Raw genomic sequence first — 13,643 nt, forward strand, 5'->3', positions numbered from 1 at the left:
GGCCCCGCCCAGCCATCGGCTGCAAGGTTAGGTTGTGACCGGACGGCACGAGTTGAGCCTGATTCCGGCGGATAATATTCTTATCGAGCGGTCGCCACTCGGTTTGACCTTTGACTACCGAGAAGGTAAGTTCGCATCAACGCCCCGATTATTCACAAGACGCTAATAAGATTTCTTTGTTTTAGAATGATGTCCCTGATGGATCACCGTTGCTGCTTCTCATCCCTGGATCCTCGCTTTACATCGCATACCAGATAGAGGTAAGTAATTATAAAATAATTATATGATAATTATTTTAAGTTTTGTTGCAGATCGACGCCCGGAATGGATCGCCGTTGCTGTTTTCCGTCTCTGGATCCTCGCTTTACATCGCATTCCAGATAAGGATAAGTCCCGATAATTATGTTTAATTATATACTAATTCGCTTCTTTTCTTTCAGGTTCCTGCCCCAGATGAATCGCTGCTGTTGCTGCTGTGCTTCCCCGGATCCTCGCTTTACATCGCATACCGGATTGCCGCTGGCCAACGTTGGATCATCGCCGAAGGACAAGGTAAGTAGAAAGTAAGTATTGATAATTTTTTATAATTAATCAGGAGAATTTGTTTCAGAATTAATTATTCTTTAATTCCAGATCATCATTTCAACACTACAGGCCGTTTCACAATGTTATAAAGGTGTCTCACATCACGAGTTTCGCGCCTCGATGTGGATGTCGCTTTATTTAATAAAAATCGCACAATTGTTTAATTTGCGTATCTCGGCTTATTTGTTTCGTCGATACGATGCTTTTATTCCAGATAATTATTCCGATCGGAGGACTCTGTGCCCCGTGATTGTTGTACTATGATCACGCACTCGGCCGTGATCATCACTCTATCATACAATGTTCGTGCGCAGAATTAACGAACGAGTATCCGGTTGTTAAATACACTGATTAATAATGTCCGCACAATATTCCGTATCCGCGTGACCCAATGCCCGTGGTTGTTATATACTCGATATGCACTTCCGTTAATTAACAATGTATCCGAATTTCAACTCGACATATTGTTGCTAACACTTTATCGTATTTGGCAACTAAGTGCCTTTCGCTATTGTTAAGACGAGTAATTTTACGCGATAGTACGCGGGAGTTCTCGGTTGTAAAGTATAACTCGTATGCCAGCCCCCTGACACGAGCCCTATATCCTAGCTTTTACGTGGCCTCTTAAGTGTCCATGATCCGCTAGATGGCGCTGGCAACATTCATGCATGTTTACATTTGGGTAGTAATATTCAGATCGTTTTGGTGTAGGTTAAATCGTGTGAATGTCCGGAGAAGTTCGGAGATATTGAGATTTAGTGTCATATAGTTGAAATTTTAAGCAATATGCCTCATTGCATAGCTCCGGGATGTACCAGTGGGTACCCTTCGAATAATGAAAAAGTGCATTTCTTTTATGTGCCGAAAAATGAAAATTCGATTAAGTTATGGCAAACAGCTTTGAAAAAAAAATGTTATTGTGCGAGCACATCAACCTGTATGTGAGAAACATTTCTTAGCAGAAGAAATTATTTGGCGTCGTACAATTCTTGACAAAGATGGAAATATTATTGGTGAAGTAAGTAATATTAATTGCTTTTCATTTGCACTCAAGTGATACTGAATCACTCAGTTATTTGAGTATTTTATAGTCAGATAAAACGTCAATTGTTCATCGAATAAAAGTTGTAAATTGTAAAAATTAAATTTAAAGATTTAAAGCTATCGCATAACAATACAGGTATTAACGCATATTTATTATAACCTCACTTTTGATGTGAGTCTATTAGACGTATATAAACGAATATATCAATAGCATCAATAGTCATACCGGTCATACCAGTCATACATTTTATAAATGTAATTCTGATATAATATTTTTAGTCTGCTCCATATAAAATTCCTCGTCTACGTAAAGATGCTGTACCAAGCATATTCCCTTGGACAGAGGAAACTGAAATAAATAATAAGCAATCTGAAATATCTACCAATCCTCAAGATTTTGATGTATCTCACAATTTGGAAACAGAAACTCAAACTTCATCTTTATTATTTCATGATATAATACATATTCTAGATAGCAATGAAATGAAAATACCGAAGCAATGGACATATATTAAGTATGTAAACAGTGACTTAAAACTATTGATATTTTTTTTACCAATATGCAGCATAATAAAACAAGACGAAGACAGTTATAAAATGCAAATAACGAAAGAAGTTATCCTCAATAAAAACATGAAGTTAAACATAAATGTCTTAAAGCAACCATTTACAAATATTCCATCAAATGTGAAAATACACCAAAACATTAGAACAATGGAGCAGCTGACAGAATCATTATTTTCTATAGACAACTTAAATATATGCTCAGGTATCGTTAATATTAGTAAACAGGTGACAGATTTTGTACATAGTACAGCTGATACAGCTTTTCAAGATATGCATGGAATATGGAGACATAGGAAATGTCTATTGCTGCTACGTAAAACATTAAAAATATGCATATTTTGCACAAATCTTAAAAACTCATTGAAGCGGAAACACAATCGAGCAAAAATGACTAAGGATCTTAAAATAATTAAATTCACTAAATTAGCACAAAGTACAGATAATCAACGGAAGTTAATATTGCTGTAGAAAAAATTTTGTAAAGCAGAAAAAGCCAGGAAAAGAGCAAAATATACAGTAAAAAGATTAAAAATGGAAATAATTAATTGTATGGCTAAAGTTAAAAAAGGATCTAAAGAAACCATAGAAGAGCAGTTAAAAAAAAAACAACATTCCTAGAAATTAAATTTGTGCAACATTAGAGATAATAAAAGCTGCAAAATATGCAAATCTAAAAAGTCGAAGGTATAGTGAAGAGTGGATCTTATTATGCATGCTAACACATATGAAATCACCTAGTACATATGAATTTATAAGAAATAACCAGATATTACCTGTTCCGTGTGTTCGAACTATACGGAGGTTAGTGTAAAATATGTAATATGATATTTTACAAGATACACAATCTTATATAAACTTTGTACCAATATATTATGTTAATTTTTTATTAAGCACATTGATATATACATTTTTCAGATACCTTTCTTTAATAGACACACCCTGCGGTTTTGATGAAAAATTTTTCAAGATGTTCAAACTAGCATTAGACAAAAAAGAAGACAAAGAAAAGCATGGTGTAATTCTACTGGATGAAATACATCTTAGAGAAAGTAATAATGTAAATTCAAAAAGACTCACATACACTGGGTTAGTCGATTTTGGAATTGACGGGCCACAATCTACGAATTTAGATGAAAAAACAAATCACGGTTTAGTGATAATGTTTCATTCAATAAGTGACTCTTATTCCCAACCAATTGGAGTATTTGCATCTAAAGGACCTGTATCAGGAGAAACCATTGCAAAACTTGTAATTAAAGTATGTTTCAAGTTTTCAATGCAATCAGATTTATTAACGAAATCGAAATTGTACTGAATTCCACTAGCAAATTTGTGTACTTATTTATTACAGGCCATCATATTATTAGAAAATATCGGTGCTAAAGTTCATGGCGTAATTACTGATGGTGCAGCTACAAATCGTAAATTTTGGACCACAGTGGGCGTATGCGGGAAAAAAGATAATTTAAGAAATAGTTTCAGTCATCCTACAATTGATGGACGTTATATATACGTTTTTTCGGATGCGCCACATCTTATTAAAACAATAAGAAATCGATTATATAGTACAACGTTACAAGTAAGAATAAAAATAAAATTACTATTTTATATGTAACACTATTAAGATAATCTTTGATGTTAAAAAATATAAAAAAAATAATATAAAATTAATAATAATAAATAATTTTATATAAAAATAATTTATATATCCTAGAATATCTGAAATTATATCTTATAACTTTTAGCTCAGTCTAAATGAAACTTCTGTAAAATGGGAATACTTTCGCATTTTGCATAATAAAGATAAAACATTGTCAGCCGAAATGCGTGTATGTCCGAAAATAACAGAAAATCATTTAACACTCACTAATATGGCTAAAATGAGAGTTCGTTTAGCTCTTCAAGTGAGAAGATCTTATTACTATTTATAACTTATTACTATTATTATTTTGTCCATAAACAATCTAAAATACTCTATGCAAAGTAATGAATTATAACTCAGTGATTTGTATAGGTTTTTAGTAAATCAATGGCCAGTGGATTACGATTTTATAAACATTTCTTACCTGATTTACAAAATTGCGATAATACAGCTAATTTTTGTGAATGGATTAATGATTTGTTTGATGCACTAAATCAGATTAAATTTTTTTGAAGGTGTGACAATCAGAGATAAACATTACGAGATAAGTTTAATTTCGACTAATTAGTCTGTAATTATCTTAATATGAATTATCTTAATAAAAAAATATAATAATGCTAAATTGAATGTTTGTATTAGATGTTAGAAGAATCTCTTATCAAATTAAATACTTGGGAAGAACATCTTACAAATGGTGCCATATCAGACAAATGTTTCTTAACAAGACAGACTGCAGAGGGGCTTCGAGTGACTATAAAATCAACACTCGATTTAGTGAAGTATTTGATACTCAATGCTGATTTCGATAGTGTTTTAACAGGACGATTGAATCAAGACTCGTTGGAGGTTTTTATAAAAAATACAAGAAATAAGAATTAACCTTTTCGGTCAAAGCAGATCTTGATGCTTAATAATAATTATAATTAAATATGTCTGGGGTAATATTTTTCGCAATAATTCTTTACAATTCTTTACAGTTTTTTAAGATGCTTAAAGTATCGATAATATATTTGACAATCACAAATCATCTTGTGATATTATTTCTAGCCTCAGTTTAGGATTGCGTTTCAAGTCCGACAAACCGTATCGGCTCGCAGTCTATAGAACTGAAATATTTAGTTATAATTATTATTAAGCATCAAGATCTGCTTTGACCGAAAAGGCATTTATTCTTATTTCTTGTATTAATTTTCTTAATAACTTCTACGTCTTTAAATATTTAAATATAATTTTAGGTGGTTCTAAACAGCATTATACAGAGTGAGTTTTATTTCCTGTGCTCAGGAAATAAACCTGTATATTATTCTTGTAAATCTTTTATTTTTCTTTGCATTTTATTAGAGATTCTTCGGCACAGTAAGATATACGGCAGGATCAAATGATCACCCGGGAACACCTACGTTTCTCCAAATTTACAAGATATTAAGCGTCTTCAGTGTGATTAAACCACCACAATATGGAAATTGTACAGTCCTAGATTCAAATAATAAAACTGCAATTACGATCTCAGACATTAAAGACTTATACTATAGTTCACATGAAAAGAAAACAACAATAAAGAAGTTGAAAGAGAAATTGGATAACGCTGTTGAAATTGAAAATAATGATGTTCAACTTCAACATTTTACAGATCAAAATTATGATCAACCTGAAGTCCTGGATTGTGTCATATATTATATTACTGGATATTTGTCCAAACACATTTTGAAATTTGTAAAATGTGAAACTTGTAAAAATTCATTTATAAATCCTGGACAACAAGATTCCTTCACGAAAGCCTTATTAATAAATATTAAAAAAGAAGGGAAGATATTGCATCCAAATGAAAATATATATTATATTTTAAAATATGTGGAACATTTATTTTCTAAATATTGTCATTATAGTGATGTATATGATTTAGTTATAAAAGATATATATACACCCAACTTGATATTTCCATGTGAGGAACATGGTGATAAGGTGTTGGCACAAATCATGGAATTTTATTTATTATTTCGTATGCGAAGCTATGCTAATAAGATTAATCACGAGAAAAAAAAACAAGTCAAAAAATAAAGAAAGATGCAAAATTTTATAAAACATAATAAAACATATATACTTATTTTACACACTACTTATTTTATATTTTTTACTTTCTTATCCTTTCTTATATATACCTATCTTATATCATTAAAAACATAATTCTAAGACAAAAATTAACCACGTGCATTATAAAATTTTATTTATAAAAAAACTAATAAATATTTGTGAATTAATTGTTAAAGCAGCTTGTAACTAAATTGTCACTTGGAAAGCAACATGACATTATTCATTTTTTTAACGAAAAAAGTATTTTATATATCATTGGACTCGAAAATTATGTGCAAAACAGTTTCTCGTACTTCCTGTAAATTTTATAAAAGCGAGATATGTCATGTTAATTTTTAAACGACGATATAGGCGAGTCAGGACAATCGGGGCGTCAGGAGCTGTAAGCACATATATGACATATGTACATATCGTCGTTGCATGAATGTCGCCAGCGCCACCGTGACACTTAAGCGGACACGATGAACTACAAGTTGCAGGGGGCTGCTCGTATGCTGATCGTACAGAGTGTGATACGTGTGTTCGCCACGGCCGAGAAACTGCCTCGAGCGATGGCTCTCGCTTGGCCTCCCCACTGTGCCGAGTCGCTCCCACTCCCGGACTTTCTCTTTTCGCCTATTATTCGCGGCACGCACATCTGGCGCGATCACGCGAAAACAACTTGATTCTCACGAACCCCTCGCGTGCCCTTTTGTGCACTTTCGCTTTACGCCCGTTCCAGAAGGTTCCCGTGGAAATTTCCACGCGCAACGCAGTGCGACAACCTTCCAGCGTTGGCACCGCTGCACCAGGTTTTTACTTTTGGGAAATCTTTGACGCCGATGACGCCGACCCCTGCGCACTTCCTTGGAGATGCCCCTAATGATGATTCCGGGTGATTTTCCTGGAGATGATGTCTGGGTGACCTTTTGATCGTCGGCCGTTGACGCCGACCCCTTGGCTGCGTTTCTGGGAGGCTGGTAATACCTCTCCGGGCCTTTGTTTCTGGAGATGGTGCGTTTCCCGGGGATCTCGTCGGACGACGACGTCGACCCCCTGGGCGGGTCCCAGGACTTTCTGGGACGGATCCCAGCCTCTGTTCCCGGGGAAGATGCGTTTCCCGGGGAACTTATCCGACCACGACGCCAACCCCCTGGGAGGGTGTCCCAGGTCCTGGCGACATGGATAGATACCCTCGTTCCTGGCGAAGACGTGTTTCCCGGAGATTTTGTTGGACAATGACGTCAACCCCCTGGGGAGGTATCCCAGGTTAGGTTGTAACCGAACTTGTGGTCTTGAACTGCTGTAAACTTACTTGTAATGAAATTAATACGGTCGCCACTGTGTTTTAGGGCCAGTTTCACAAGTGTCAGTTAACTTTTAATCTTAGATTAACTCACTCTTCGTCTCCTTCTAACGTCCCTTTTAGAAAAAGACGAAGAGTAAGTTAATCTAAGGTTAAAAGTTAACCAACACTTGTGAAACTGGGCCTTAGACGTTGACACAGAACGTTTAGGCCCGTCAAGAGTATCAACAATGGGCTATTAGGCTTCCTTCCTTTCAAGATAGCTATCTTCACGTCGATGGCTCGTCCTCTGGATCCGCACTCGCTTTCGCGTCGCTTATATATCCGGATTATTAGGAAAGGAATATTTAATAATTGTGATTCTGTATTGCGTTAACAATAACAAAATATATTCAATTTTGGTACAAGGTACACTGAAATGAGGCTAACGACAATGCCACTGCCGGGTCTATCCCACGATACGAGTCGGAATATCTGACACGGTGTGCCGCGTAACTATCGCTCGCTTTGTACAAAGATGTATAAAAGTACGCTATCGCGCAAACTAATCTTTCCCAATTGCGATTTGCCGATCGTTACTTGTATGCAAAAGATAATGCTTCGAATTCTCGATTTACACGCTAAGGTCAATCTGGCAGAGAATGTCTTCGAGATAGAACATCACTCTTAGACGATCTTTCGGGAAAGAACCTCGAGACGAAAATTCTCTCCCTTATATACCCTATCTGGCTGTTCATTCCCACCATCCCTCCCATGGCCAATGAGCAGTCAGATCGCTTCTCTAACTATCTCGCTCTATCATGCAGTCGACCGGTACAAACACGATTCTCGGAATTCTCTCGAGACGTAAACAACTCGGGTATCAGATTACGTCAAAGGCTTTCGCCGACGTTCGCGTAACTGAAATTATGACGAAATATTATTTTATGCGACTGCATGTTTTCAGATTACCTTTTCGGTTAAATAAATGTTTCAAATAAAGTCTATGACTCTATGAATCCCGTTTTCCTTTTCCTTTTCAATCACGCAATATCATACATGCATTTTACATCGAGTACGGTTTTTCCCTTCTCATTAACATTAATCGCATTTAATATCGCGTAATCATTTATTATTCTCTTTTTTATTTACAGGTTTCACCCAGGCATTCCAGGATCAACAGGATTCGTCAGGTAAGTATCCCGATAAGTATAATGTACGCATTTATCACGTAAAATTAATAAAATAATCATAATTTCCTTTTTTCCAGGAATTTCAGGTTAAAATAATAAAATTAACGTTTCAACATTACACGTATTCTCAATCAGTCCTAAAAGACGATATCTAGCTGTCAAAAGCATGAAAATATCTTTATCCAATAAAAAAGTCTTTACTTAAAAAAAATAAGAAAATTGAGAAAAGCACTTCAGAATATCATTAATTACAATCACAGAGACTCATATCCATGGTCAAGCAAGCATCACTAGGCCTGATCTCAATTCTCACCACTAATATGTGAAATTATGAAATATTGTAATTTATCGAAATATAAAAGTGTGGCTCACCTCTGTGAGTCAATAGAATCATTTTAAGACTGATAAGAATTAATTCGCATCGATAATAAGAAAGTTCGTCTGAACATCAAACTTAAAGTTTCCGGCGGCGTGTTGCCTAAATCGAATTATTGTGAAATAAATCAAATAAATCATGCAGATAATCTATTTAAATTCTAACAAACATTTCTAGATTAGATAAACTTAATTCGCACAATAACTCGCAAAGTTCAATTTTGCAACTGAGTTAAAGTTTCTAGCGGCGTGTTGCCAAAACTAAATACAGTGTACTTAAACAAATAAAGTGTATGGGCGTTCTTCGTAGCCCCAAACTAAATTACTGAAATTAATTTTAATCAAAAGGTACAATAATTGACAAAGTTCATTTGAACTGCTGAGTCAAAGTTCTCTGGCGGCGTGTTGCTTGCCAGTTAAAGTTTCCAGCCGCGTGTTGCTAAACTAGAATACTGTTTCTATCGCAAAATAAAGTATGAGGGCATGTTCTACATGTGAAATGTAATCACTCTATGTCGTCAAAACCTTAATTAGCCCTTTACTCAAAATAATCACTTTCTGTAAATTCAGAATTCGAATTGTACCATTATTCGTACATGTCTCGCACTGTTTACTGACTCTATTTGTCACAACAAAAGTGAATATTTATTGAAACGATAAGATTTAACAAAAATCAAATGATACGATAATATATGCTGAAATATAACTGTCACACGCTAATACAACTTGTTTGGAAAAGTTTTAAGGATATATATAAACTGTATAAAATATTTATTAGTCAACGCATGACTCCCTCTTATCAACTAATACATCATTCAAGTACCGACCTATTCTTTTAGCGTCTGCGAGTCGGTTGGCTCGGCGTCCTCCTCCGGAGTCGTCTGGCTCTGCTCGATCAGCTGATCGTCTGGCTCGTCAGATTCGCTGCTCTCTACTGCGATAGTAGTAGTTGCTGGTTCGGCACTGATATCTAGCTTATTCTTTGTATGTTCAGGATTTGGAGTGGATGTATGGATACGGGATTCAAGGTGTTTTATTTCAGCCTTGGTCCTTGCTCCATCTCCTGTCTGAGTCTTCTCTCGCCTCGCCTGCATCTGAGCGGCTGCCTTCGCCTGCAGTATAAGTTCAAGAGGTGTCGATGCGGCCGACAAGCCTCTAGGCGTCGGTTGCAAGGTTAGGTTCTCGGGAGACGATCTAGCATTTTTGTTCCTGGGGAAATTGGTTTTCCCGGGAACTTTGTCCTATTCTAGCGCCGACCTTATGAACGCGCGTACCGGGTCCGGGGATGATCCTCCGGCCCCCTAATTCTGGAGATTGTCGCGGTTCACCGCTAACGCACCGAAACGAACGCACCGACCTTCGTGCGCAAAATGAAATCAAACTTTATCGTAAACTGTCAAATAAAACTAACCTTTATGGTCGGCGGTGTGTCAAGATAACACTCTAACCTAATTTGGGCCGACTGGCCGGGTACGTATTATCATATACTCCTACATACTATATTGGCCGTATGGGCTTGCCGCCTTTTCACCGCTATGTTACTTAGCCTGTTAGAGTCGCAAAGAAAATGAAACTAACTTTAAACTTATGTAGCCATTCGGGCCTTCAACGCAACTTATTTCTTTAACGAATTATGATAGTTCGTCTACCCGGAGACGAAAATTAATCGATTTAATACCGTAAGTGTAATCTCAAAACTCGAAACCATCTAGTAGCTGGTTCCTTCCGAAGTTTCCCTCAGGATAGCTGGCACTCGGACGTTCCGCACGAAACGCGCGCGAGTCTCATCTGGTAAAGCGAATGATTAGAGGCCTTGGGGCCGAAACGACTTCAACCTATTCTCAAACTTTAAATGGGTGAGATCTCTGGCTTTCTTGAACTATGAAGCCACGAGCATTTTTTAACGGATCAGAGTGCCAAGTGGGCCATTTTTGGTAAGCAGAACTGGCGCTGTGGGATGAACCGCTGAACGGATGAACTGAACCACGAACTTGGCTCATGGCCTCGCAAAAACTCAAAATAAACATAAGAACTTATAGACCAAAATTACAGAGAAAATAAACGTGTATTTATATATATATCCCGCATGCAATTTCATTGACGCTAGAAACCAGCGGCAGCGTCAAGAAAATGTAGTAGGGGAAGAAGTTCAGACCGTCTCAACTTTTTAGCGTACCGCAAAATTCAACGAAACTTCTTCCCCCACTACATTTCCTTGACGCTGCCACTGGTTTCTAGCGTCAATGAAATCGCACCTTAACAGTGGGGCTTCCACGTTTCATCGTCGCCGTCACTCTCTCCGGACGGAGTCTCGAACTCGTCAGAGGGCTGGTGCTCCGGCCCGATAGGAAAATCGTATCCTACCACCGCGGCTATCTCTTCGATAAGCGGCGGCGGCGTGGGATTCAGGAGCGGTACCTGAAATTCCGACATTAACGGCGTCGGCGGCATTGTTTGAAGGACCGCCTCCCTGGTTGCTGGGGCCGCACCTGCACTCCCCTGTTGCTGCTCTGGCTCTGTTGCCGCCTGGTCCCCCTGTAATACGCGAAGGTGAACTGTCTTCGCCCTAGGGTCTTCACCTGGGGTGAACGGCTCATTAAACGACGCGGCGACCGCGAAGAACGCGGTTTCAAGGTTAGGACGTTAGGATTGCCCTATTTTCAATTTCTACCGTTTTTTAACATTCTTAAATTATTCCGTCACTTTTTACAATCGTTATCGTTTTTGGTGTATTCTTTACAATTATGACCAGTCTCCATTAACGATCGAACATAAAAATTATTGCAAATTGATTTCTATAATTTCTACCGTTTTCAAACTTGTACGTACCGTTTTTAAACATTTTAAAAATATTATTCCAAGTCCCTTTTTCCAATTTATATCGATCGTTTTGTAACATTTGTTAAATATTATTCTGTCCATTTTTACATTTGTTAGCATTTTCATACATTTTCATAAAATTATTTCAAGTCCCTTTTTACAATTTGTATCGTTTTCTGATTATTCCTTGAAAGTATTCTAACTCCCTTCTTACAGTTCTTACCGTTTCGACAAATTTTTCAAAAATTATTCTGTCCGTTTTTACGGTTTTTACCGTTTCGAAACATTTGTCACAAACAATTCCAAGTCCCTTTTTACAGTTTCTACCGTTTCGAAACATTTTTTTTAATATCTTAGCCCCTTCTTACAATTTCTACTATTTTTAAACATTTCTTTTACATTATTCTTAGTTTCTCGTTCTTTGTAACGTTTTCAAACATTTATCCAAAATTATTCTGTAAATTATTTCTATCGTTTTTAAACATTGTTTTCAAATAATTTCAAGTTTCCAAATTGTAGTTTTAAAAATTATTCTAAGTCCCTTTTTACAGTTTTTACCATTTTCGTATTATTCTCAAAAATTATTCTAAGTCGCTTTTTACAGTTTTTACCATTTTTGTACTATTCTTAAAAATTATTCTTTTTTTACAGTTTTTACCATTTTTGGACTATTGTTTAAAATTATTCTAACTCCCTTCTTACAATTTTTCTAATTCATGGATCATCCTTAGAAATTATTACGTCTCCATTGCTGATTCAAGATAAAAATTATTATTTTTTCTAATTGCTACCGTTTTGAAACTCTTAATCTTACGTCATATTTATAAATTAAAGCCGTTGTAAGCGTATACATTTACTGAATTTTATTACTATTGTGGGACAGTAGATCGCAATGTATTATTCTACAGATTCACTTATTCTGTTCGTTAATACAAAAATGTGCCTTTATGGGAAGGAAATATGTATACATGCATGTATATGTATATACATACATGTATGTATTATAACGTTACAATATAAATCACTTACATGTGTATACATGCATGTAGGTATATATATTTTTTCACATAAAGTAAATGCAATCCAATGCCTGGACATGTACCTAATATGTCTCGACATTATTATTTTAGTTGTTAAATAAAGTCGTTACAGAAAGGGGACCGACCATCTACGGCCACCTTATCTGCTCTCAGCTGACACTTTGTCACGTCGCAAGTTACAATGCGAATGAAAATCAAAGAATGAAAGAAATATATTTATTTTTTATTATATTGTCATCTTTGATTTTAATTTGCGTTATACTTATATAATACTAAAATAATAAATAGTGAAATATCTTGATTTGACTTTTAACCGCTGATAGCGTGTAAATGGTTCAATATTGTGTGATTCTTGTCCATTTTGATTGTTTTGATAGCCGTCAGAAACCGCATTTATTTCCACAGTTTCAGCTCATTTCACCAAAACACAATTTCCGTAAGGATATGGCGCACAGTGGGATGAAATGCAAATCTAGCTGGACAAAACTGGATAAAGTATTATTTATACTTGTATAATGCAGATTCTATCATAATAAAGCCGATAAAATATTCCGACGTTAGTTATAACAAAGCCCATATAATAACAGTTTCTCAGAGCAACTAGTTATTGAAAAATTATATTTTGTCTACATAATTATAAAAATATATGTTATTGCAATTAAATTGTAATATTTTTGTGTTTGTTTAAAAAGTTAAGTTACGTTATTTCAGTTTACGTTATGCGTTTCATTTCAATTCTTGTACGTTGAAAGAAATTTAATGAAAAGTAAGTATTACTTTTTATCGTGTAATTAGTATACATTATTGAGTAAAAGAGCTTCATCCGGCTTGATCCAAAAATATGAAACTGTTTAAAAGATAGTAAAGCGTGAAGAGATTGTGTATATATCGACATCTGTGAGCATTGTTTATGTATAAGTGGCGATACGGTCGAGTGTTCATAGATGGCGGCGGTGTTACAGTTCCCTGGTTTATCTTTAGTGTTGTGTTTTCGCGCGCGCTGCGACGACCGCGTTGCGCCC

At 35.8% G+C, this 13,643-nt stretch overlaps 1 pseudogene; it reads left to right on the forward strand.

The window, feature by feature from the left end:
• The first annotated feature begins 1,371 nt into the window (after positions 1-1,371).
• Positions 1,372-8,477, forward strand: LOC139824207 (uncharacterized; annotated as a pseudogene).
• Positions 8,478-13,643: the final 5,166 nt, after the last annotated feature.

The sequence above is a fragment of the Temnothorax longispinosus genome, unplaced genomic scaffold (genome assembly GCF_030848805.1).
Source record: "Temnothorax longispinosus isolate EJ_2023e unplaced genomic scaffold, Tlon_JGU_v1 HiC_scaffold_290, whole genome shotgun sequence".
In the NCBI taxonomy this organism is placed as follows: Eukaryota; Metazoa; Arthropoda; class Insecta; order Hymenoptera; family Formicidae; genus Temnothorax; species Temnothorax longispinosus.